Source organism: Bemisia tabaci, chromosome 7, assembly GCF_918797505.1.
Source record: "Bemisia tabaci chromosome 7, PGI_BMITA_v3".
In the NCBI taxonomy this organism is placed as follows: domain Eukaryota; kingdom Metazoa; phylum Arthropoda; class Insecta; order Hemiptera; family Aleyrodidae; genus Bemisia; species Bemisia tabaci.
In genome coordinates, this window is record NC_092799.1 from 18,585,964 (window position 1) to 18,609,629 (window position 23,666).

Sequence of the window (23,666 nt, forward strand, 5' to 3'; positions counted from 1 at the left end):
TAAATTTCTCAATCAAGAAGGGTCAAGTTGTATGACATCATCCGACATACCGTTTTCTTTTCATCGCTTCCTTTGACGCGCTATCTACCTACATTGAGCCTTTTTATTTTGAAAGTCGATTGGACTAAAATTTCTACACATAAGAATAGTCAGTCTTCAATAGACTTATCAATTTTGACGTTCAATGTGAATGCTAATAGCCTGCACTGATGCGTTTAGTCTTTTCTGCTTGTCTGTCGTCGGATCAACTTTTCTGTTTTTCTTTTCTAGCAATGAATGCCAAAGCTACGAGGCTTTCATACCATTTTGTAATCAATTTTTGAGGGACGTGTATAAATCTCCAACACCTGAGGCATGAAATCAACCATTTTGAAGCATTTCCTATCGTAGGAAGATCAAACTATGGCAGCATCCCAATACCTAGGCACTACTCAATAGATTACACTCTGAATTTGACTCAGACCTTCCACAGTCTTATTTCTAGGCAAGAGGTATTCCGTCTCTCAGCTATGGCAACCTTCTTTAAGGTGACTGAGAGTACAAATAAACTGGTAAGACGCTGATATTTAAAGGGATTTTGAGTAGGTAGCCCACACAACATGACAAGTGAATCCCTGCTGATGAATAAACAATAAATTAGATAAACGAACCACAATGGAAGGTTTGAAGCTTCCTGGAATTTAAAAACCTCAATAATTTCGAAGAGTACAGTGCTAGTGAAACTGCGAAAAGGAAGCAATGATTTAGGTATTGGTGAGAACTTACAGATACTTTGAGAGCACACCTTGAGGCGTTGACTTGTGAGATAGAACGAGGGAACATCGAATTGAATATTCTTTGAAGAGACGCGGTTAAGAAAAGCAAATAAAAACTACTTCGCACTTATACAATAAATCAAGAACCTGAAGCAACTTTAAATATTCAAAGGACTTGCCCAAGATCCATCCATATAGGTCAGTCATTGCGCAGATTTCCCCGCTCGGGGTAAGCCCCTTTCCATTGGCTCGTGACGTCAGCATTACTGCCGCGAAAACCAGAAAATGTCGGAAACAATGCTTTTCTTATGGGAGAGAGCAAATTTTTCTTAATGAATCATTTAAATTCCTTACTTTTAAATCCTTTGAAACTTTCTGTGTGTCGAAAAGAACGTTTAGACATTAGCATTCAGGGTTTCGATTTTGCCGAATTTGTGTTCTTTCATTTTTACAGTTTACTCTGCATCAGCCATTTTTACACGCGAATCTATACCACTAGATGGCTTGTTACATCGCTGACTTCAAAAATCATTTAAAAATATAAAAACGCAAATTCAGCTGAATTGAAACCCTTGACGCTAATTTCTAAACGTTCCTTTCGACACTCAGAAAGCTTCAAAGAATTTAAAAGTAAGAAATTTAAATGATTCATTAAGAAAAATTTGTTCTCTCCCATAAGAAAAGCATTGTTTCCGACATTTCTGGTTTTCGCGGCAGTAATGCTGACGTCATGCGCAGAAGATTCTCATTTGGGTTTCGGGAATGACTGACCTATATGGATGGATCTTGGACTTGCCACAGTCGCGAGAAGATGAAGAACTTACGTTTGTTTACAACTTGTTATCAGAATAATGCAAAAATGTAAACAAGTCGAAACCTCGACACCCATTGGTTCCCGCCAATTCGGTGCCGCGCTTGGCAAAATATACAAATTGACGCGCCATTTTTCAAATTAGCGGGGAGTCCACTAGTCGCGCGCACCCTGCAAATCGGCATCACGCTGTGGACAGAATGATTTGTTTCGGTGGGCATTTGTGCTCTTTGAACGAATTGAAACGTTAGATGTGTTGAAGTGGCGCATGACCCATCAAGTGATGAACATAAACTCATATATGGTAAATTTAACTTGGATATACAGGGTGTCTCAAACCACCCGTGCCCCGCTCCAGGTTTTGTTCTCTGTTATTATAGGACGCCCGAAGTCAGTGACCTCGGAAGAGGGAATTGAACTCGAGGAATCCGAATTTCATGGTTCCGAAACCCCATTCCTACCAGGGGGGCGGGGGGGGGGGGTGTTATGATCCTAAAAGTCGGTATTTCCGACGGAAAATTCCACTTTAAATTGACACTTGAAAATAAAAAATCGGCTCACCCTAGACCCAAAAATGAGGAGTGCATTGCCTCCCACACAAATGTCTCTTTGGTTGAAATATGTGCGTAAATTCTACGGAGGGCACAGACCCCAACTTTAGGGGGTCATTTTTGGGCCTAGGGTGGGCCGATTTTTTATTTTTAGGTGTCAATTTAAGTGAAATTTTCCGTACTCTTCAAGTTTAATGCCATTGAATGGCGCTTCAGTCGGGGACACCGAATTCTAGGATCATGACATCCTCCTCCTCCCCCGGGAGGCCGTGGGGGGGGGGGGGGGGGGGCTCGGGTCCATGAAACTCTTATTATTCTTTGGGATGGATTCCCTTTTTAACACCTTAGTCCTTGACTTTGCGCGACTTAGAACAACCAAGAAAAAAGCCTGGTAGGGTTGGACTGAAACACCCCGTACAGTACATAAACTGGAAGATACAGGATGGCTCATTTATCGGTGCGATTAGGACTCAACTTTGAAAATTAAAGATCACTGCATGTAAATTATTCTCAATCAGCATCAATCTTGATGTAGTGGCAGTGATCAATTAAAACGTAAAAAGTGATTCACTGTTTTGTCCGTCTTATAATTGAGCACTCAATCATCTTGCACAGCGTCATTCGCGTGATTTAAACTGGCAGTTTGCTTATTGAAAGGCATTTTAAGTTAGGTAGTAAATTTTCAATGTTTTTTTTGGTCAAAAGTTTAGAAAGATGATGGGAAAATAATATAAATTTGATCATAAAATTACGCGTTGGTTTTTAATTTGTATGACGTTTCATTCCACGAACCAACTCTCCGAGAGGTTGTTTTAAAGCCAGATTTTGCAGGACTCGGATGCAGACTTTTTCCTGTAGCATTTAAGTGCTTTATTGAAACCTAATGCTAAATTTAGATCTAGTTCATCAGGTTTGTAAGCATACGCGAGGAAAGAGGTCATAGTTCAAAAAAATTTCATCCGAAGTTTTTGATACCTTAAACCAGAAGAGTTTCACAAACATTTGTGGATTAAAAAAAAAAAAAAAAAAAAAAAAAAAAAACCCTAGTCATGGCGATTTAACTTCCCATGACAAAAAATGTAGTTAAGAGAGGAGGCTAATTAAAATTCTAATCTGCCATATTCAGGCACAGAATTGCCGGATCCTGGTGCTAATTTACGGCCTTACATAAATTTGAACGAAACCGCAAAAAATCACTCTGAAGGACATGAGAAATTTTCGACAAAATCTCAAATCTATAACTTTGATCTAACTCGACAAAAATTGCTCGACTGACATTTTTGTCTTTATAATCTAGGGTATATTTTTTGGCGATTGATCAAAATCTAAATTCAGAATTTTGACCTATGTAAATTCGATGACCAAAGTGCGAGACTATGTATCTCCGTTTGCGACGTTGCAGATTTCTTGTTATATTTTATTTTCCCTTAGAAAAATAGTCTAAGTAAGTTTTAGAAAACTTCTTTGAATTTTCTTCTTTATTAGCAGAATACTCTGTGTAACTTTCAAGCTATGAAGTTGACTTATTTCTTCTCGGAAAAATAAAATAGAGGCGGAAATTTTGAAACACCGCAATGTAGATACGCGGTTTTACGCTTTAGCCATCGATTTGATGAATTCAGATCGGCGACTCAGGGGTAACAACACTATTTTTTTCAAATTGTCTCAGCCTCACTGAAAAGTGGTGATTCGTGGAAACCAAATCCTGCTCTTGTTTCACGACTACTTGACAACATCGCACACGGCGCTTGCAAACGCCTCCCACGAGAGATGCAGTGCCCCCAGTGACGTCACAATATACGAGCAGAAAAACGGTTTCCACCCAACCGTGTACCCTATAAAATATTTATCGTATCCCTTTGTATGTATGTATGAGCCGCTTTTACGGCGCGCTAGGGCGCTCTGCGACGCCTATTCTCCACAGGAATCTGTCATGGTAGAGATCCTCCGGAAGGTGGCATCTCTCCATCTCTTCATGGATGCCCTCTACCCACCGTTTGGCTGGACGCCCTCTCCGTCGCCTACCTGGGGGGACCCACTCCAACACCTTCTTCGGCAACCTGGTATCAGCCATTCTCTGCACATGCCCATACCATACCAATTGCTTGGTCATGATATCGTGCACAATCGTCCCCTCAACGCCCATTATCTCTCGGACACGTTCATTCCTGACACGTTCTCTCCTCGAGATTCCAGCCGATCTTCGCCAGAAATCCATCTCGGTCGCCTTGAGCATTTCTTGGGTCCGCTTCTTCAACTGCCACACTTCACTGCCATAGGTGATAATAGGCTTGACAACCGAGTTATAAATCCTCTTCTTGTTGTCTTTGGAAATCCTTTGGTCCCAAAGGATCCCATTAAGCATGGCGATGGCTTTCCTTCCTAGAAGATTACGGTCCCGAATGGCCTGATCCAGCTTCCCATCCGAAGTCAGGTTCACCCCCAGGTACTTGTATTGTTCGCAACTTTCTATATGTTGACCATCCTCCAGGACTATGCTTTGCTGAGCACCTCCGACTGACATCTTTTTTGTCTTACGGACACTAACCTCGAGGCCCCATTTGCGGTACTCCTCCACCAACTTCCGGGTCATATACTCCGCGTCATCGTGATCTTGACTTATGACTACCTGGTCGTCAGCAAAGCATAGCGTGAACAGTGTTTCTTGGTCATTTAGAGGGACGCCCATGCCGGCACACTTTCTTTTCCATTCCTTCAGAACGTGCTCTAGATATATCTTAAACAGCGTCGGTGACAGACAACATCCCTGCTTAAGCCCCTTGGTGACAAAAAAACCGTCTGAAAGCCTTCCTTGGCACTTAATTCTAGCAAAAGCCCCCCGATAAAACTGCTTGACTGCCCCAATAAGTCCTTTACTAAAACCAGTTTCTTCTAGGACTTCCCAGAGTTTCACAAGAGGAATACTATCATAAGCCTTTTCAATATCCAAAAACACTAAATGAAGCTCCTGGCCAACAATTCTCTTCTTTTCGGTTAACTGGGTAACACAGAACAGATGATCAGCGGTAGACCGACCAGCCCTAAAACCTGCTTGCTCCTCCGCCTCGAACGGGGTCCACTCCTCTTCGATCTTCGCTTTCAACACTTTTCCATAAATTTTACTTATCGTTCCTGTCACCGCTAACCCTCTGTAGTTCCCACAGTCATCCTTCCTTCCTTTTTTATGCGACGCTGTTATCCAGGCCTCTTTCCATTCTTTCGGGATGTCATCACCGTCAATGCATTTCTGCAGCAAATCCCTGAGATGGTTAACCAACTTGCCAGTCCCACATTTAATTAACTCGGCTGGAATGTTTCCTGGCCCAGGAGCTCTTCCATTCATCAATTCCCTGATTGCTTTGACCACCTCCTCAACTCGAATTTCCATTGAGTGATCCTCGACTATATTTTCAGCATTCCCCGTTTGAAACTCTGGTCGTCCTTCCGTCAATAATTTATTAAAATGTTCGTCAAGCTGTGAGATTGTTATCGGAGATATAATGTCCCGTTTCATGTCCCTTCTTAGGCCTTTGATCAGCTTCCAGCTCTCAGCACTCTTCCTTCCCCCCAGGTATGTGTCAATCCTTGAGCAGTTGGTCTCCCAAGACTCGTTTTTCTTCCTGGTGATTAAAAGACGAACCCTCGCCTGGGCTTTCCTGTACGCGCCGCGGGTGTCTGCAGTCCTAGAAGCCAGATAGTCATGGTACTTCCTACGCTTTTCTTCAATTACCTCCTCTACCTCTTTGTCCCACCAGTAGGGTTTCTGTACATCCTTGCTCTCATTACACATACCCAGGGCTTCCTTCGCAGCTGAATGTATGCAACTTTTGATGAACTGGTACAACTCTTCTGCAGTATCGAAAGTTTCTACTCCCAGTTTCTCATCCAGCCGCTTCCTGTAGAGCGCTTTCACGCTTTCATGCTGTAAGCTATCGATGTTGTAGTGCACTTGTTCGATCTTCGTTCCTTGTGGCTGGCACTTCTGATGTTGCAAGGTATTCCTCTGCAGCCCATACTTAACCGGAAATGCAATCTCCGCCTTGAGAAAGTGGTGATCACTACCACAGGAGAACCCCCGGCAAACTCTTACTTGTTGAACCTTCATGGTACTCGTTTGCCTGGTGACCGCGTAGTCGATGATTGACTTCAGCCCCCGAGTTTGCTGAACCCACGTGTACTTATGGATATCTCGATGTTGGTAGAATCCGTTCAGTATTTTCAACTCGTTTTGTTCACACATATCAATGATGCGTACACCGTTGTCATTCATCGCCTCTTCACCGAAAGGTCCAACAACTTTAGAACCATTCCTTCGTCCGGTTCTACCATTCAAATCTCCCATGATAATGACCTCCCTTGTCCTTCCAACCCTCAGAACCTCGTCGTTGAGTTGCTCAAAGAACTGATCCTATCGTATCCCTTTACTTTGATAAATATTTGATTTCGGTGAACCTAATGCGTCACAACGAATTCATGGGACGTCAGAATATCAACACTGTGACATAACTCAGTTAAATTGGGAACCGGTCGAATTGGTTCTAAACTCCCATGGCAATTTTATCGAAAGTCAAACATTGCAAAAAAAATAAATAAATGAACCTGCATGTATCTTTCATGCCAGTTTGGTTGTAAAAACCAGAAATGTTTTTGAATTTTGTCTCATGAAGTTTAATTACTTGTCATTCTTTTAGAAGAAAACAAATTATTAGATTGTTCCTAAAATTTTGAAGATATTTTTAGCACTTTATGAAGGAGATTTAAAGCTATCCATGAGGCCGAAGCGCATTATTTCGGTCAATAATTTATGCTGTACTGAAAGAACCAGGCTGAAATCTAGTTTCACATTAGATCGTGGGATTGCGTTTTTGCCTTTGATGGAAAAACGAGGATTCCTTTATTGCGTTGTTGATTCTCCATTGAAAACGGTGACCATATATTGGTTGTTATACGAACTGTCAGAGCATGGCAGATTGAATGTAAAATTTTCTGCAGCTTGATTATTGGCGCCTTGACATCATACTGTAAATCGTAATACATATGTATATTCATTTTTGTGCGATTATTAATGTGTTCGTTGCGAACAGCCAGAATGTCGATCCTTTTTCATAGGTTCACATGGCAGATCAATCGAAAGCACGCCACGCCGCCACGCCACTGGAGGCGAGATACTCATTGCTCGGAGTTACTTCTAAATTTGTTTTGATGGTAAACAGGTTTTTTTTCCCCTTTTTGCGATTAATTTTTTTTAAAATTATTACTATTCTTACTCTTTAAAATTATCAAGTTTTCAAAGAATGGCAGTGCCTCCGCTTCTTTGCGATTCCGATTTGACTCGAACTAAAGTAGCGTGAAGAAAATCAAAACGCTGAAAGACTTTTTAAAGCACGTCAAAAATGCGTGCGTTCAAATACGTCGGTCAGGTATGCTGCCGTGCTAAGGAAAAACGCCGTATGAACATTCGAGAGTTGCCAAATTTCCTTCCATAAAATATATATTTTCGAGGAAAGTCATGAATATTTTCCCTTGAAATTTTCAGATTATTCAGATCAAATTGCGCGCAAAATTGTCTGAAAATTTGAAGTAAAAAAATTCACACATTTTTGTGAAAATTTGTATTCTACCTAGAGAGATCTGGCAACGCCTGAAGGTTCATACGGCGTTTTTCCTAAGCACAGCAGTATGGGAACGACCTCTTTAACTTCGTGTGTATTTCAAGCGGAGATTAAGATAACAGCTTCCATTGGAATCAATGTTTATCTGAAAGTTTCAAGAAAATATCTCGCTCCTCCAAAAGTTGTCTCCCTGGCTAAGGCAGTTAAGTTATATGTTCAAGTGATTCTTTGACGACTCCCATGATTGATCACGGTGAATTAATTCACGAGGAAAATCACGAGGAAAAATATGCAAAATGAAATGGTCCAGAGAGAGGGGTTGTGAGGGTGGGCGAGTGCGGGGGAGCACAAGGGGATGTAGGTAAAGAAGGGGGAAAATGGTTATTGCTTTTAAAATCCCGGTCTTGGCTTGAAGTTTTTCCCTCCTCCAAATGCCTCGCGACGAACTTGCGAACACGTATATGCAGCCCTCTTGGTCGTATGGATTGTGTTCCTTGTTATCAGCGTTTGATGCGTGCTCTATTAGAATCCGGTGAAGAGCTCTAACAAAACGTTTGTACAGATGACGGTGAAAAATGCCGTCAATTATCATATGCGTGGCGCAGCTTGGGTAGTATTCGTAGAGAATCAATACGAAAAATGCACGTTCCTGCATTATGTAAAAAGAATGTTATGAAAGTAAAATCAGTCAGCAAGGCACAGCTTTTTCCGTGCAGTTTCCGGAACATTAGTGTATTGTGTACACAGTTGTGAAATAACGGTCGGTAGAATGGAGAATTTGCGTGCACACTTTTTATTGCTTCATCTGAAAGCGCTTAAAGAGCTGATTTTGCATTATTTTTTTAAGAAAAATTTTCTGATTGGAATAGTGTAAAAATAGATTTAAAAGTGAAAACATGCACCACCTAGTGACGTCATTTTGCGACATTTTCCATTGAAACACATGCATTTTAGCGGAAAAGGTCATTTTGACGTCTCCTCCAATAATTGTCCAATTTATGTCAACATAACGTTGCAATATCCAAATAAACCTCGTACGTTTCTGATCCTTTCATATTCGCATGTAAGTTAAAGTGGCATTGGTAGAAGCAAAAGCAAAGTAGAATCAGTATTGAGCCATTTCCATCAGCTGATCCAGCTCTAAGTTGGTGAATTTACGAGATTTTCCTTTCAGTTATCTCGTCCCTTAATTTCACGCGTGCTAGTCATGGCAAAAAATACTTGAAATCACTTCTTTTCAAAATCTGAAATTCTGATAAGTCTGGTGCACGCGCAATCGTTCGAGGAAAAATTTTCATATTTTTGTTGATCACTTGACGGAGAGGAATTTTGCTCATCGACTTCTCTCGGTTAGTAATCGAATTTTTGTTTCAGACACACGGGTAAGTATTTTTCCCGCATCTCTTATCCAATCAGACAAACTGTATAATTACAAGACCGAGTTGAAATACGTGTAAAATGCGGTTTTTTAGAAATGAGATATGCAGTACCTACTTCGAGCAGAGCTGGTCTCGATGTACTGCAATTGAAAAGCTCAGAATGACAGGATTTAATTTAAGGCCAGATTTCGGTTTTTTCAAAATAACGAAAATGCTTTTTGACATGTTCGTGCATTGAGCCCCTTCATCACATCCAATTTGATTTTCGTAATTATTGGGCACTTGACAAGATTCGAATGAAACAACCACTTTATGTCACAGTTCCTCTTCGACGTTTCAAGAGCGTTGAAAGCGAGTCACGCAACGGGAAAATTAAGGAATCAATTCCTGAAGAAGATGTAAGTATTTAAAATAAAAATTAGTTCAATTGGAAAATATACAAAGACTTCTGCTGGATTTTAGGAGTGATATGTTAAATGTTTCGCCATGGAGTTTTCGAATTTTCGTGAAGTTTTGAATAGGAGACGTATAAAGTGATGCTTAGTTTATACTTCGTTAGAAAATCGGGAGTGAAATTCGATGAAAAAGTATACAAAATGATGAACTTGTGCGAGTGGGTAGTATCTCCCACGATGTGGCGTAACTTTTGCTCCAAACCGTGGTAGATACAACCACAGATTGATTTCCTTCGCACCTTTACATGACTGTACACATTTAGGCTCCTAGATTCCTAGCAGCCTACGTTATGTACGCTGATAAGAAAATATGTGTAATCATGTGTTACTTGTGGTTAATGTAGGAAGCGAAACGCAAACCAATTCAAATTTTGTGTTGATTTTGGTACAGTTTACGGTGAATTTAGCGTCGAAAACAATGGAGAGGCTATGAAACCCCAGAGCCAACCGAAGGCTTGGGTTATTTTGCGTTTTACTTCCCGTATTAACCAACCTTTTTTGTTGAGTTTTCTCCCTGTCCGATGGTTTATTGATGAAAAGCCTTTCGGGCCTAGATGGAGCTGGAACACCCGAGTAATCTTCGTCTTATTGTGCTTTGTTTTCAGCGCACTTGTTCGTTTATTTTGGTTGTATCATCAGTCCCATAATAACAGCGACGAGGCTCACTTTTTATCGTTCAATTACCTTTTTTCCAGGTTGAAAATGCAGTTGTGACATCGCGAAACGTTCCGGGTTTTTTATTTTATTTCCTTTTTCGCGGTTATAGTTATCCTCACGATAAGTTGATATTGAATCATCGTTCCGGGCCGATTAAGTTATTTTTTATTGACAACAAGAATGGAGGCTTACCTGGTTTTCGCCGATAGAAGTTCCTTTATAATTTGGTTTTTTAAAAGGAAAAAAAGCACCTAAGAAGACGGGCGTAAAACTACAGCTGGAAGCCTTGGGAACACTTTTCTTTTACATATCAGAGAACGTGGGGCGAATTATCGTTCCGGGCCGATCAAGTTATTTTTTTATTGACGACAAGAATGGAGGCTTACCTGGTTTTCGCCGATAGAAGTTCCTTTATTATCTGCTTTTCTAAAAGGAAAAAAATCACCTAAGAAGACGGGCGTAAAACTGGCGCCCTGGGAACACTTTTCTTTTACATATCAGAGGCAAAACTGTGTACCGGGGGGGACTGGATCACCTGGGAACGGTCGGCGGTTCGGCGGGGGCGAAGGTTAGCAGGCTGGGGAGCGGAAACCAAGTTTCGACGGCAGGAAAAGCCGGAAAAAATGACTCATGGGTAGACGAACGGATCTCAGATCCGGGGTCTGAGGCGAGGGGCACGCTCCCCGGGCCGGGGGATCATTTTTTTGGCGGTCGGGTTCGGCAAGCGGAAAGTGGCGCGGGCTCGTCGGGGCGCGAGTAGCGTACGTGGGGGTGGCTTCGCGGTCGTGGACTTGACTCACAGCCCTCGTCAGGAGGGGACTTGGGGTTAGGGATCGGCTCGGGCAGATGCTCTCCGTGTGCCACTGCAATGCGCCCGGCAGTGCGCCTGCGCCCGCGATGATACTAGCGCTATATATTTCTGTGATCAATATCTCAACTAAGGAAGAGCTTTTTCCCAACTGCAGTACTCTCCATCTTCCGCCGGGTTCCGCGCTTCCTCGCTCGAAGCGGCACCATCACTCCCTCCGCCACCCTTCCACGGCCTCCCCCGCCGCGCTCTCCTCGCCTTCCCCCCCTCACCCTCTCGCCGAGCCGACTATTACTTTCAATCACAACACACTTATTCCGAGCCCGCTCTCGAAATTTACCTGAAATGTTCTGCTGTCCCGAGTAAAAACGCCGTATCTCCATTCGACACTTTTTTCGATTTTTTCTGACAGAATACCATTTCACAAGAAAACCAACAAATTCTCATCCTTCATTTTTTCTACACTGAAAAAAAACTCCGGCCGTGGGAGCCGCAATTACGGGCTATATAGACATACCGTCCGTTCGGGCTCAAAGGCCGAAAATTCCGGCTGCTGGAGGCGTACCTTCGATTGCTCCGGGTTCAGAGGCCGAAGCTACGGCTCCAGAAGCCGGAATTTTCGGCCTTAGAGCCCGGAACGGACGGCATGTCTATATAGCCCGTAATTGTGGCTCCCACGGCCGGAGTTTTTTTTTTCATTGTATTTGACTATATTTATTGCATTTTGACTATTACTTTTAGTCACAACACACTTATTCCGAGCCCGCTTTCGAAATTTACCTGAAATATTCTGCCGTCCCAAGTAAAAATGCCGTATTTTCATTCGACACTTTTACGATTTTTCCTGACAGAATACCATTTCACAAGAAAACCAACAAATTCTCATTCTTCATTTTTTCTATTTGCCTGTATTTTTTTCATTTTGACTATTACTTTCAATCACAACACACTTATTCCGAGCCCGCTTTCGAAATTTACCTGAAATGTTCTGCCGTCCCAAGTAAACACGCCGTATCTTCATTCGACACTTTTTTCGATTTTTTCTGACAGAATACCATTTCACAAGAAAACCAACAAATGCTCATTCTTCATTTTTTCGAGTCGATTTTGGCATATCATTAGGAACTCAAAATTGCGCAAAATTGAAGCCTTGCCACACTTGAATTTTCTTGTATCAGAGCAGTATGTGTGGAAGAAAAATACAAAATTTGCATGGAGTTACGGCTTTTTTGATATGGAAGGCAGAATTTACGCCCGTAAGTTGGGATTTTTTAGCGAACGTGCCTTAAAACAGCATAAAGCTGAAAATCTCAATACGAAGGGAAAAAGCTCACACGGGCACAATTTTCCTTCAAGGAGATACGCTTTTTGGTGCAACACTAGTTACGACCATTCAGTTTGTGAAATATTTATGTTGGAGCCAAGCAAAATTGACCGAGAGCGTCCAATTTTTGCCGTTAAATATTATAAATTTTACCACGATCGCTTAGCACTGAGCAAATGGAACACTTATCATAGATGAGACGCCATTTACGTTATTCCTATCTAAAGATCGTTCATACACTGGAAAAAAACACATTGGATCTAGAGTCCAGACTCTTAAAAACATCGACAAGAAAAAACACTCTCGATTCAATCAGATTCAAGATTAAATCATGAACCAAGCCTATTAATTTGAGCGGATTTCCTCTTGATTTAAGCTTAAATCTGATTGAATCAAGAGTCCTTTTTCTTGTCAATGTTTTCAAGAGTCTGAACTATAGATCCAATGTGTTTTTTTTTCCAGTGTAAAATACGTAACGCTCTCGAGGGAGGAATAAGCAGGGCATTATGCCGTTTTGTTTTACAGTGCTGAAGGATGAGGATGAGGACCCACGTCAAAAAAAGCATAAGAGGCAAGGGGGAGGGGTTCGAAAAATTTGAGATTTAGTGTTACAAGTTATATAAAAGGCCCCTTAACGTTATTAATTATAATTAATTAAATCTTCTTTCGAAGTTGATGATTTGCAAACCTCTCGTTGATGTGTGCATCGCTGCCTACGTACACTTTTGAAGGGGAAACGTGTAACGTGTAACGCAAGTGCTTTGGTCTGTGCCTTGCTTAGTGCCTCACTGTTTTTTTCATTCTTTGACGAGGAACTTTAACCTGAGAGGTACAATTTCTGTTCCAAAATTGAGGAGCTTTCCGCGAAATAGGCCCATATCGAGAAATCGCGTTTGAGGACACTGCATTGCAAGTCTCCATAATCAATTTCTGGCCATCGACGGTAACTTACATATGAGCTTGGACTCAAATTTCCGATTTCAGATTTCTAGAAAGTATTAATGCCGAAAACTCCAAATGAATTTTCTCCAAACGAAATCTCTCAGTATGAGCCCGATTCCCGGAAAGCTCCTCAATTAAGACGACAAAATTGCAGGAGCTTAATCGGACTGGAAATTTAAATGAGGCAAAGTTTAAAGAGAGGGAATTTGGAAGTTCCTCGCAGTGCCGTTTTGCCTTCAATATTCGAGGTAGGCCAAGAAGCATCCTCTGGTCAGCTCTAGTTATCTTTTCGAGGATTAATGTTGCCGTCGTGTCCAGAAATCTTGCCTCGCAGTAAAGTATGCCAAATTTCTCCTCACTTGAAGCTAGCCTGTGCTTTTATTTTTATCTCTGTGATTATTCTAAAATGGACGTATATATGCTAAAAGGAACTATGTTGCACGTAGACCCTATGCACATATTTCCTTTCAGCATATATACGTCCACATAGAGTACATATATAGGAGCACGGAAATGTCGAAATACGGAATTCTTAGGGCCCATAAGAGGAGAAATCCTTTGAACACAAAAAATGTCACTGCCAATCCTCAGATCCCAACACAAACTAAAATGGCCAAGATGGTTCATACATAAGCGTTTTCCTGCAAAAACGAGTAAATTTATGCGAAAATTAAGTCAAATACGTCCTTTGCGGATGACTGGACGTAACAATTGTAATATTGAATCATTGTGGATAATTTGAATTCATAGATTTGTTACCCTTTTGGGCCCTAAGAGCTCCATCATCTAACATAAACTTTACCGACCTTTCCATACTCTCCCTATATAGGTACTGTATTCTAAAAATAAGAAGCTGCTATTTGAAGTCAATGATAGAAAATAAATGTGCAATGTATCAATAATAATGCACTCCCTTTCATCGAACTTTAACTTGGAATTAATTTGAAATCTTTCAAAACGTGAGAAGTGATTACTTTCAGTTATATTTTCAATTAGAGCGCCCTCGGCTCTTACTTTCTCTTATATATTAATTAGCGACTGGAAATCGACCCCTCTCGTGCCTCCCCCTCTAGGTTTCACCCCCCATCTTTCCCCCAACCCTCTTCCCACCAACCGCTTTGACCCAAGTCTTCGGGTCTAATCAATGCCGATTTTTGCCATGCTCCTGCCTTCAACAAATCGCCTCTCTCCAATCCTTGCCCATCTTCTATTCACTCATTTAGAGGGTGAATTTCAGAACTGCCGTGCAAAAAGACAAACAAATTCTGTATTTTAAGACATGTTGAAACTTTAAGATAAATGTTCGTTCAAGAGTTAAAGATCGTTCAAAATGCTATTGTATAATGCACATTTTACAGAGAATTATTTTTTTCAGGAGCACTGCATTTTTCAGCTTTAATTAATTGAAAAATCTGAAATCTTTATCCAAGTTAGAATATTTAACTGTTTGCCTAGGCATTTGACAAAATGCCTAATTTTACTATCCGCCTACGACAGGTATAACAAGAAAACGGCAATGCCGCTATATTTTCCGATTTTCACCATCAATTTGTGTACGATAGGTAACGGTGCGCCAGCCGGCAGCAATCGGTGAAATCAAAGCGTATCAATCCAAAAGGAAAAAGGCTCAACGGAAAATCCGAGCAATAATAGTCAATGAAAGTATTAGATTCATACTAAAACGGAGGTAGACGGAAAAGTACGGGGGCGCGGGAAAACAAAACAGGGAAAATCGAGGAGAACAAGAGGCAGAAGAAGAAGGAACAATAACACGGTTTCATCCTGTTTAACTCGCGATCGAGTGAATGATACTTTGCCCTGCGCAGCTTTTCAATAGACTTGCCCTGAATTGATTTATTTTGACTGACACCAAGATGAGAGTACCCTTCCCTTCCCTCCCCTCCTCCCTCCTCCCACCCCTCCCTCCCTCCCCCTCCCCTACGGCTCTTGGCTCCATGAGTCCTCGGTCCCGCCGATGTCGGACAGCAACTCTGTCGTGCTAAGGAAGAACGTCGTATGAGCCTCCAGACGTTGCCAAATTTCCTTGGATAATTCGCTAATTTCCTGGTCAATTTATGAATATTTCCCTCCCAATTTTTTAGATAATTTAGTTCGCAATTTTACCTAAAGATTCTGAAACTTCGAAGGAAAAATATTCATAACTTTCTTAAGTAATAAACGTTTTATCGAAGGAAATGTGGCCACTTTGTTCATACGGCGTTCCTCCTTAGCACAGCAAAATTCTGCCGTGCTAAGGAAGAACGCCGTATGAGCCTCCAGGCTTTGCCAAGTCTCCGTGAATAAAAAACGAATTTACTGGGAAAAATAATAATATTTTTCTTCAAATTTTTCAGACAGTTAAATCTAAAATATTTAGAAATTTCAAGGAAAAATATAAAAACATTTCTTCAAATATACATGTTTGATCCGTTGAAATTTGGCATCCCTCGAATGTTCCTACGGCGTTTTTCCTCAGCACGACGGAATATATCGAGCCCACGAAAAAGTTCCCTGCTTAAAGCGTCATAATCATCGCTCAATGTAACTCCGAAAGAAAGACGCACGTGAAATTTAGAAAAATTCAGAAAATCTGTGAGAGTTAAAAGTTTTGATCGTGAGAATGTTCGTTAAACTTCAAACCTCTTTTTCCTGATTTAAGCTTTCCTGAAATAAACTCGGTCTAGGTAGCAAATGGACCACTAAGCGCCTGGTAAAATCTAAAACATGTCTGATATAATTTAAAAAATTGTGAGTGTTCTGCTATGCTAAATTTGACTGTCTTAGCTTTTTTTTAAACTTTTAAACAAATTCAAAAAATGTTATTCACATTAATACATTTTCATAAAATATCAGAATGATATTTAAATATTTACATAAAAGTACCTACTTTTAAATGTAATGATGTAAGAAGGTATATAAAATATATATATGTACTTCAGTGGCGTAACGGACTTCCGCTGGGCCCCCCTGCAAAATTTTTTCTAGCCCCCCCCCCCCATGTCGATAAAATTCCAAAATCATCCCCCCTCCCGCCCCTCTACTTCCCTCACCCCTTCCCGTTTTTTGGCCCGAGAAATTTCAAATCACGGACTTGGACTTGGAATGCCTCTCCCCTCACTGTCCCGGATCCCGTACCCGATTAAATGGGGGCCCCTAAAGGATCAAGGATCTAAAGGGTGGCGGGGGCCCAGCCCAGGCCCAAGGATCTACAAAAGGGCCCATGCAGGCCCAAGAATCAAAGGGCCCCCAAGGGCCTTGTGGGCCCTTCAGATTCATGGGTCACCTAAAGCCCGAAATACCTACGAAAAGTGACAAAAAAGAGAAAAATTTTAGTAATCACTGAGTGGACATTGGAAGGCAGGGGCCCTTCAGCAAAAAAAAAGTTAGGAACAGTCCAAAAGAAGTATGAAAAACCCTGAGCTAACAATAAAAATCAGCGGAAAAAGCCCCATCTCGGTAAGTAAAGGCCCAAAGTTCGAAACCAAAGCTAAGCATCAAAGAGACAGAGAAAAACAAAATTTCGGCGGCCGAGGGCCCGGAGGGCCCCCTAGGCGCTTGGGCCCCCCTGCATAGCAGGGTCTGCGGGGGCGCCCGTTACGCCACTGATGTACTTTCAGTATTTTTGTGATGATATAGTCATGGAACTTTCTACAAATAAATTTAAAAACATTTTGCAATAATATTGTATATTTTTACCTTCTAAACTAGTATGCTTGCTTAAGTGTGCTTTGGCGGAAAATTTTAATGCGTTTCACGAAAATACTCGACATTCATGGAACAAAAAAGACACCATTAAAACTTCACGAAAGTTTCTCCGGTATTTTATTTTTAAAACAAAAACAGCCAAACAGTTTTTTTGCGATACACTGTAGCAAATTATCCTTGAGTTATTGGGAGCATTAATTAAAACTTCCACGAGAAACCTTGTGAGTATCTTGTAAAAAATTAATGAGTACGTAGAAAATTTCTGGAACGGTATCGTAAACGTTCACTCTTCTAAAGGCGTGCAGCTGCATGGATTTTTTAGTCACAAATTTACTCTGTTAAAACTCTCAAGAAGGAGGTTGCATTGGTCTCGTCACAAATCCGCGTTAAAGCACACAAAGGCGTTTAAAGTTGAGGCCATAATGATGGCTCATGACAAACTGCGGCAGCCTTTCCCTATAATTAGTCACTCGGTCCCTCCTCTGACGTAAGGGCGTATCACTATTCTCTCATGAGCCGTGGAAAGCGTATAGTTATATGGGGAGCAAGGCTCACATGAAAATCGAGATACGTCCGTACGTCAGAGGAGCGACGACTCGGAGTGAAGATAGGGTCAATCACAAAAAGAGCGTTGCCGGGCCGTACGAGAATCTCAGTTTTGGAAGACAAAGTAGAAACAATGTGTCTTCTGTTACAAAGTTTCAATATTTTCGATTATATTCTACTGTCTTAAAGGAAAAGTAATCAGAATATCTCTTTAAAATTTTCTGTGCATATTCTTGAATTAGGAAATTCACGGTAAAATTAAAAAAAAAAAAAAAAAAAAAAAAAATTGCGTCTACTACAAAGTAGCCGAAAGAGACAGTCTGACTATTATGTGTAATATGACGCCACTGTTCCACGATGTGGTAGCGGGTGTTGCCTTCCTAAAAATTGAAGGCAAACTGATATGGTGTTATGGTAACTCTTCAGGTTTAGTCAAAAGCAATTTTTTGAGAATGTTCCCACCGAGCGTGCCATTTTATGAGACGATACCACTTTCCGACCACGTGGGAGCTCGTGTAGCATACACTAAAAATTGAAGGCGAACTGATATGACATCAAAGTATGCTCCTCCGGTTCTAACAAAAGTTGTTTTTTGAGTATGTTCCGAGCGAGGGAGCCATTGCACGACGCTACCACTATTTTATTCCTCTCTTGTATCTTCTTTCTATTTTCTTCTGACTCTCTCTCATTGCTTCTTTCCTCTGTCTCCTTTTTCTTTTTCTTTCCTTCCTCTTCGTCCTCTTCATTTTTTCCTTTTTCTTTCTTTTCTACATTAGAGTGCCTATAAACGGAGTGTGCGGACAAGTCAAATTATGGAGTTCTTAGGGTGAAAAAGGACAGCCAACCTTTGAAAACGAAATATATCACTTCCAATCTGGAGAGCATAAATGAGCGCCTTTCCGCAAAAATGTGTAAAATATACAAAAACTAAGTAAAATCCGTGCTTCACAAACGACGAGTCGTAACAATTGTGATAATAAATCACTCCGGATAATTGGATCGCATTTGGCAAAAAGGAACCAGCGTGATTACAGTTTCCAAAATCGTGCAACTTCTATTTTTCTTTTAAAAATACTAAATATATGCACAGTATTAAAATTTACACCATTATTTCCCTTTAAAATTAACAATTTTTTGGCGGGATGCAAAAACTATTCGCCATTGGGAGAGTTTTTAGATAACTATGAAGCGCTGGTTCCTTTTTGCTAAATGCATTCCAATTTGAATTTATAGATTGACTGCCCTCTTAGGCCCTAAGAACGATCTAACCTCAAAATTACCGAAAAGTTCGTGCTCTCCCTGTATAGTTACTCTATTCTACATTCGAGAGAAAAGGGAGAGAAAAATCTGCTCTCATGCGGTAATCTGTAAACGTGCACTCCTACTCTATACGGAACCGGACAACTCATTCAACGTGAAAAGTCACTAGAATAAGTGGCGGAGTTGTATTGGGGTGGTGCGGGAAGGGATGAGGGTTGCGAACATGCGAGTCGGTTTATTACGAATGTATCCGAACTCGTCTAACTCGGGATGAAAAGTTTTCGCCGGCTTTGAAATAAAAGCAGATGCACCTAAGCAGTTTTGCAAGTTTCCCCGTTAAAGTTTTTACTCGTATAATTAAAAGAGGTTTTCGTCCTTAATTTAATTTTTAAATCACGAGAAACTCTCTGCCCTCCCCTTTTTCAATTATTACAGCTGGATAAGTCGGATTCTGCATTTTGTTACTCGATCCCGTGATAGAGAGCGCAGACTTTCACCTGATTAAGTTGAATTTTGTACAATCAAAAGTCGCGATAATTCTATATTCTCTTGCTTTCCGTATTATTTATTTTCTTCTTTTTTTACTTCCTCTCTCACGATGCCCTCTAGATTGCTATAAACTTTTTATTCCGTCAAATTGAGGAAATAAATTTTTTTAGAGATGAACTACACTCTAGAAAAAGAGGAGGGAGAGGGAAGACAAATGATTTATGAATGTGAAGTTTTTGAGCTGTATCTGTCTTGACGGTGATTTCAAAGTCCTTAGACTGTTCCATAATAAAATTGCATTGCTGAATCAGCACAAAGACAAACTGACTCTTTCTATTTGAATAACCTGAATTCCATGATTATTCAAACAATTTTTTTAACATTTGTATATTCATGTACTTTTTCATTAATATCTCTTCATCATCAACATTTTCTTTCAAAGTCACTTAAAAAACTCCTTTCTTTCAAAATAACATTCCAGTTGAGAATGCTTACTCGCACTACGTACTCTACACTGTTGCTATGCTCGTCCATAAAATTACACCGAATCAAATGCACACACACATGCAAAAAAAATTTCATCCATATACTTCAGCTAACTCAAAGAGAGTTTTCGTTGAAAAAATGACTACACACTTATTCTCTGAATACAAAGTAGTAAGATACACGATCTTCGTTGTATTGCAAAATATGTGGTTATTCAATAGAACCAAACGATTCTTACTGTCTTGCTACCTACGAGTAATTTATCATGGGTCAACGCCGTCTCATGCCTCAGATACCACTATTCAAACTCGAGGGAGACCGCGTTGCCTACATCGTTCGATGAAGGAGCTTGAGGCGTCGATTGTCAAGCGTATAATGACATTGTTTGTATCTCAGGTGCCATATTTTTGTTACATTCTCATTAATATGTTAGGTATCATATCAGAGGATCGTAAAGTTATCTATTTACGATAGTTTTCAAAGGATATTTTCTCTTAATTTAGGTTTTCATAAAAAGGCGATTAAAGTAGCCCATTGTGGGTTCCGCGAAACTCATCTGTATATCTTTCAGGGGATTTTTTTAGCTAGATCCTTTTTAACATCGTCAGACGCAGTAGATCACATTATTAAAGGAAAACTGGAATAACTGCAAGAACTAGCCCACCAACTTTCCATAAAATCTTTTAGGATTTAATGGGAAACTATCCGCTTAAAACCACCATATAAACCTTAAAAATAGCGCAAAACCACGAGATAAAAATCGCAAACTTAAATCTGATCCGTCCTGATTATTAAATCTGATCGGAAGTAAAGCGTGTCGCCTCTCGATCAGCCAAAAGCCGAAAGCTAAAACAAGAAAAGGAAGAGAAACAGGAAAAGAGGGAGACAAGAAGAGGAGAGAAACAAAAAATAAGAAAAGAAGAAGAAAGAAAAAAGAGAGACAAGAAAAAGAGAGGGAAAAATAAGAGAAAGAAGAAAAAAGAAAGACAAGAAAAAGAGAGAATCAAAAACACGAGAGAAAGAAGTAAAGAGAAACAAAAAATGACGGACAAGAAAAAGAGGGACAAGAAGAGGAGAGAAGCAAAAAAGGAGAGAAAGGAGAAAAGAGAAAAAGAAAAAAGAGAGGCAAGAAAAAGAGAGAAACAAAAAAGAAGAGAAAAAAGAAAAAGAGAGACACAAAATAGGAGAAAAACAAGGAAAAGAGAGCCACAAAAAAGAAGAGAAACAAGAAAAGAGAAACAATAAAAAGAGAGACTAGAAAAAAAGAAGAAAACAAGAAAAAGAGAGACACAAAAAGAAGAGAAACAAGAAAAAGAGACTAGAAAAAAAGACAATAAAAAGAGAAAGAAGAAAAAGAGAAACAAAAAAAAATATCGAAAGAAGAAAAAAAATATGAAAAAAGAGAGATAAGGAAAAGAGAAAGAGATAAGAAGGGGAGAGAGGGAGAGAGAGAGAGAAGAAAAGAGAAAGAAGAAAAAAGTGAAACAAGAGTAGCGAGAAAAACTGGGGGGAAATAATCGATCTCCCTCTTCACAAGCATCACATTGGAGTCATGATGTACGTTGAAAATAATAGATGCTTGCACACAATAAATACAAGGATCATCTTTCACGAGTCATATGAAGGAGGACCGTAACCATAACGCACCGACTCGCGGCGGAGGCTGCGAATTTTGCGGATCATAGCAACGAAATGAAAGCCAATAAGAGAAATATTTTGTGGAACTGCCCCGCGGAAACGGATACGCAGGCCCGGAAAGGAAATCGATAGGCAACGGTGGTTCCTAATATGAAGAGATTAACGGAAACGGAACGCACACCATGAGAGGATTCGTAAATTAAATTGCCCAATCAATCGGCAAAAAACCCTCCTCCACCCCCCGTCTCTGTCTCCGTGTACACTGAAAAAAAAAGATTGGTAGAATTTACCATTCCTTCACGCTGTATTTCACACAGCGTCAATTCTGTCAGAGGGAAGGTAAACGATACTACTTACTGGTAGAGGTAACCATTCCTCTGGCAAAATCGACTTGAAGATTGTTAGAATTTACCACCCCTTCACGTTTTGTGAAATACAGCATGAAGGAATGGTAAATTCTACCAATCTTTTTTTTTTTCAGTGTACCCCGTTATCCTCATCTCCGAAACCTTTCTCAACTTTTGCACCATTTCATTATTTTTTTTTTTATTATAGTCGTATTTTGTTTGTCGTAACAATCGTAACAGTTGCGCATCAGTGCGTGTATTTCTTTTTTTTTTAGTGTTAGTGAACGGAGCTTATTTATTTTTTTAAATTTTTTTTAAAAGAAATTTTATCTAAGTAAAACGTAACCACTACAAGAATATGTCCTGTATCTGTCTACCAGATTTAAATAAACTTAACCAATTTCAATAAATTTACAAAGTAATGTTCGATAATAAAATCTTATTTAATTGGAATTTTCTGCACAGCATGGCAACGCTATCGTAACATTTCGGTGCGTAACACTCGGTAACACTTAGAACGTGCTCTAGGCAGGTTCCAGAATTTTTTTTACGGAGTTTCTAACCTCACTTTGCACGATTGTTCTCTCGTTGGTCGCTCCTTGATCGAGAAAAAGTAACATAAATAACACTTCTTTGGAAACAAGTTCCAACTTCAACTGTCAAAATTTCAAACAAAATAGACTTATTTCAAAGATATGAAGAGCCTGATATTCTGCTGAACCTGCACATTCGCTCTATCGTGCTGTGGAAAAACGCCGTATGAACATTCGAAAGTTGCCAAATTTCCTTCGGTAAAATGTTTATTTTTCTGGAAAGTTACACATATTTTTCCTAAATATTTTCAGAGTTTGTACATAAAATTGTGAGCAAAAGTGTCTGAAAAAGTGCAGGAAAAAAACCATAATTTTCTCAGTAAATTCGGATTATATTAAAAGAAATGTGGCAATGTCTGAAGGCTCATACGGCTTTTTTCCTGAGGACGGCTGTTTCCTCTGTTCTTGGTTACCCTGCATTAATAACTGTTTGAAACATTGAAAAATTGCGTTAATGCATGCATGAAAGATATTACCTATGAGGACACGAGACTCATTCACAGCGTTTCAAAATCTTCGTTCATAATTTTATTTTCTTTCTTAAAGAATGACTAACGAATATCATGGTTTGAAATTTTTACGGCGTATTCGTAACAGGGTAGGAAACAATTGAAGAGAATTCTCAAAAACAATGAGATGTTCCCTGGTAAACATTGGCAGTAGAATGTGTGTTCCAAAATACTACAGACCTAAAGCCGGCTGTAAGATTTCCAATAGCTTCTGTAGCCGGCTGTACAATGTCTTATGGCCTTTTATAGCCGATGGCGACTAAGCAACAGCCAGACGATAAAGTTTATGCTAAACGTTACTAAATACGGATACTAGGACTTAGTTAGTTTTTGGACTACCGCTCTCTTTTTGTGCCGTAGTATCTTGATTTATTTTGCGAGGAAAGCTCCGTACTTTTGAAGGATGCCTGTCATTCTTAATATGTTTGAGCGCCTTCAATTTCTCATGATACTGTGCAATACTTCTGGTGTGAAATAGTTGCTTCAGACGCCGTGGCACGCTGCGGCGCGGCGCGGCGGGCGGGCAGAGAGCGCGAAACGCGCATTGGCGCCTACAAACCTAACAGGGATACTTCACGCATTGCGCAATGTGTGAAGTATCCCTGTTAGGTTTGTAGGCGCCAGTGCGTCGCCGCTCCGCTTTGTGTTAGGCTCTAATATTTAATCCCTCGGAGTCAGCGTTTTTCAACTCATGATTTTGAAATGTTTGCACACTATGTATGGACTATTCTCATTTTAATTGACGAAAAAAAACATGTTTTGAAGGAAAATATAATGTGTGTTTTGTAAATATTAAGGT

At 40.2% G+C, this 23,666-nt stretch overlaps 1 protein-coding gene across 5 annotated transcripts in view; it reads right to left on the minus strand.

Annotated features, from left to right (window-relative positions):
• The window catches only part of LOC109029639 (acetylcholinesterase), a 135,491-nt gene extending 124,387 nt beyond the window's left edge, over positions 1 to 11,104 (minus strand). For 2 of the 5 annotated variants that reach the window (XM_019040186.2, XM_019040187.2), the window contains exon 1: positions 10,607 to 11,098. The gene's annotated coding sequence lies outside the window, so the exon portion shown is untranslated. Of the gene's footprint in view, positions 1 to 10,412; positions 10,486 to 10,606 lie in introns of those variants that run through there. The other 3 variants (XM_019040189.2, XM_019040188.2, XM_072302665.1) reach the window with 3 other exon arrangements.
• Positions 11,105 to 23,666: the final 12,562 nt, after the last annotated feature.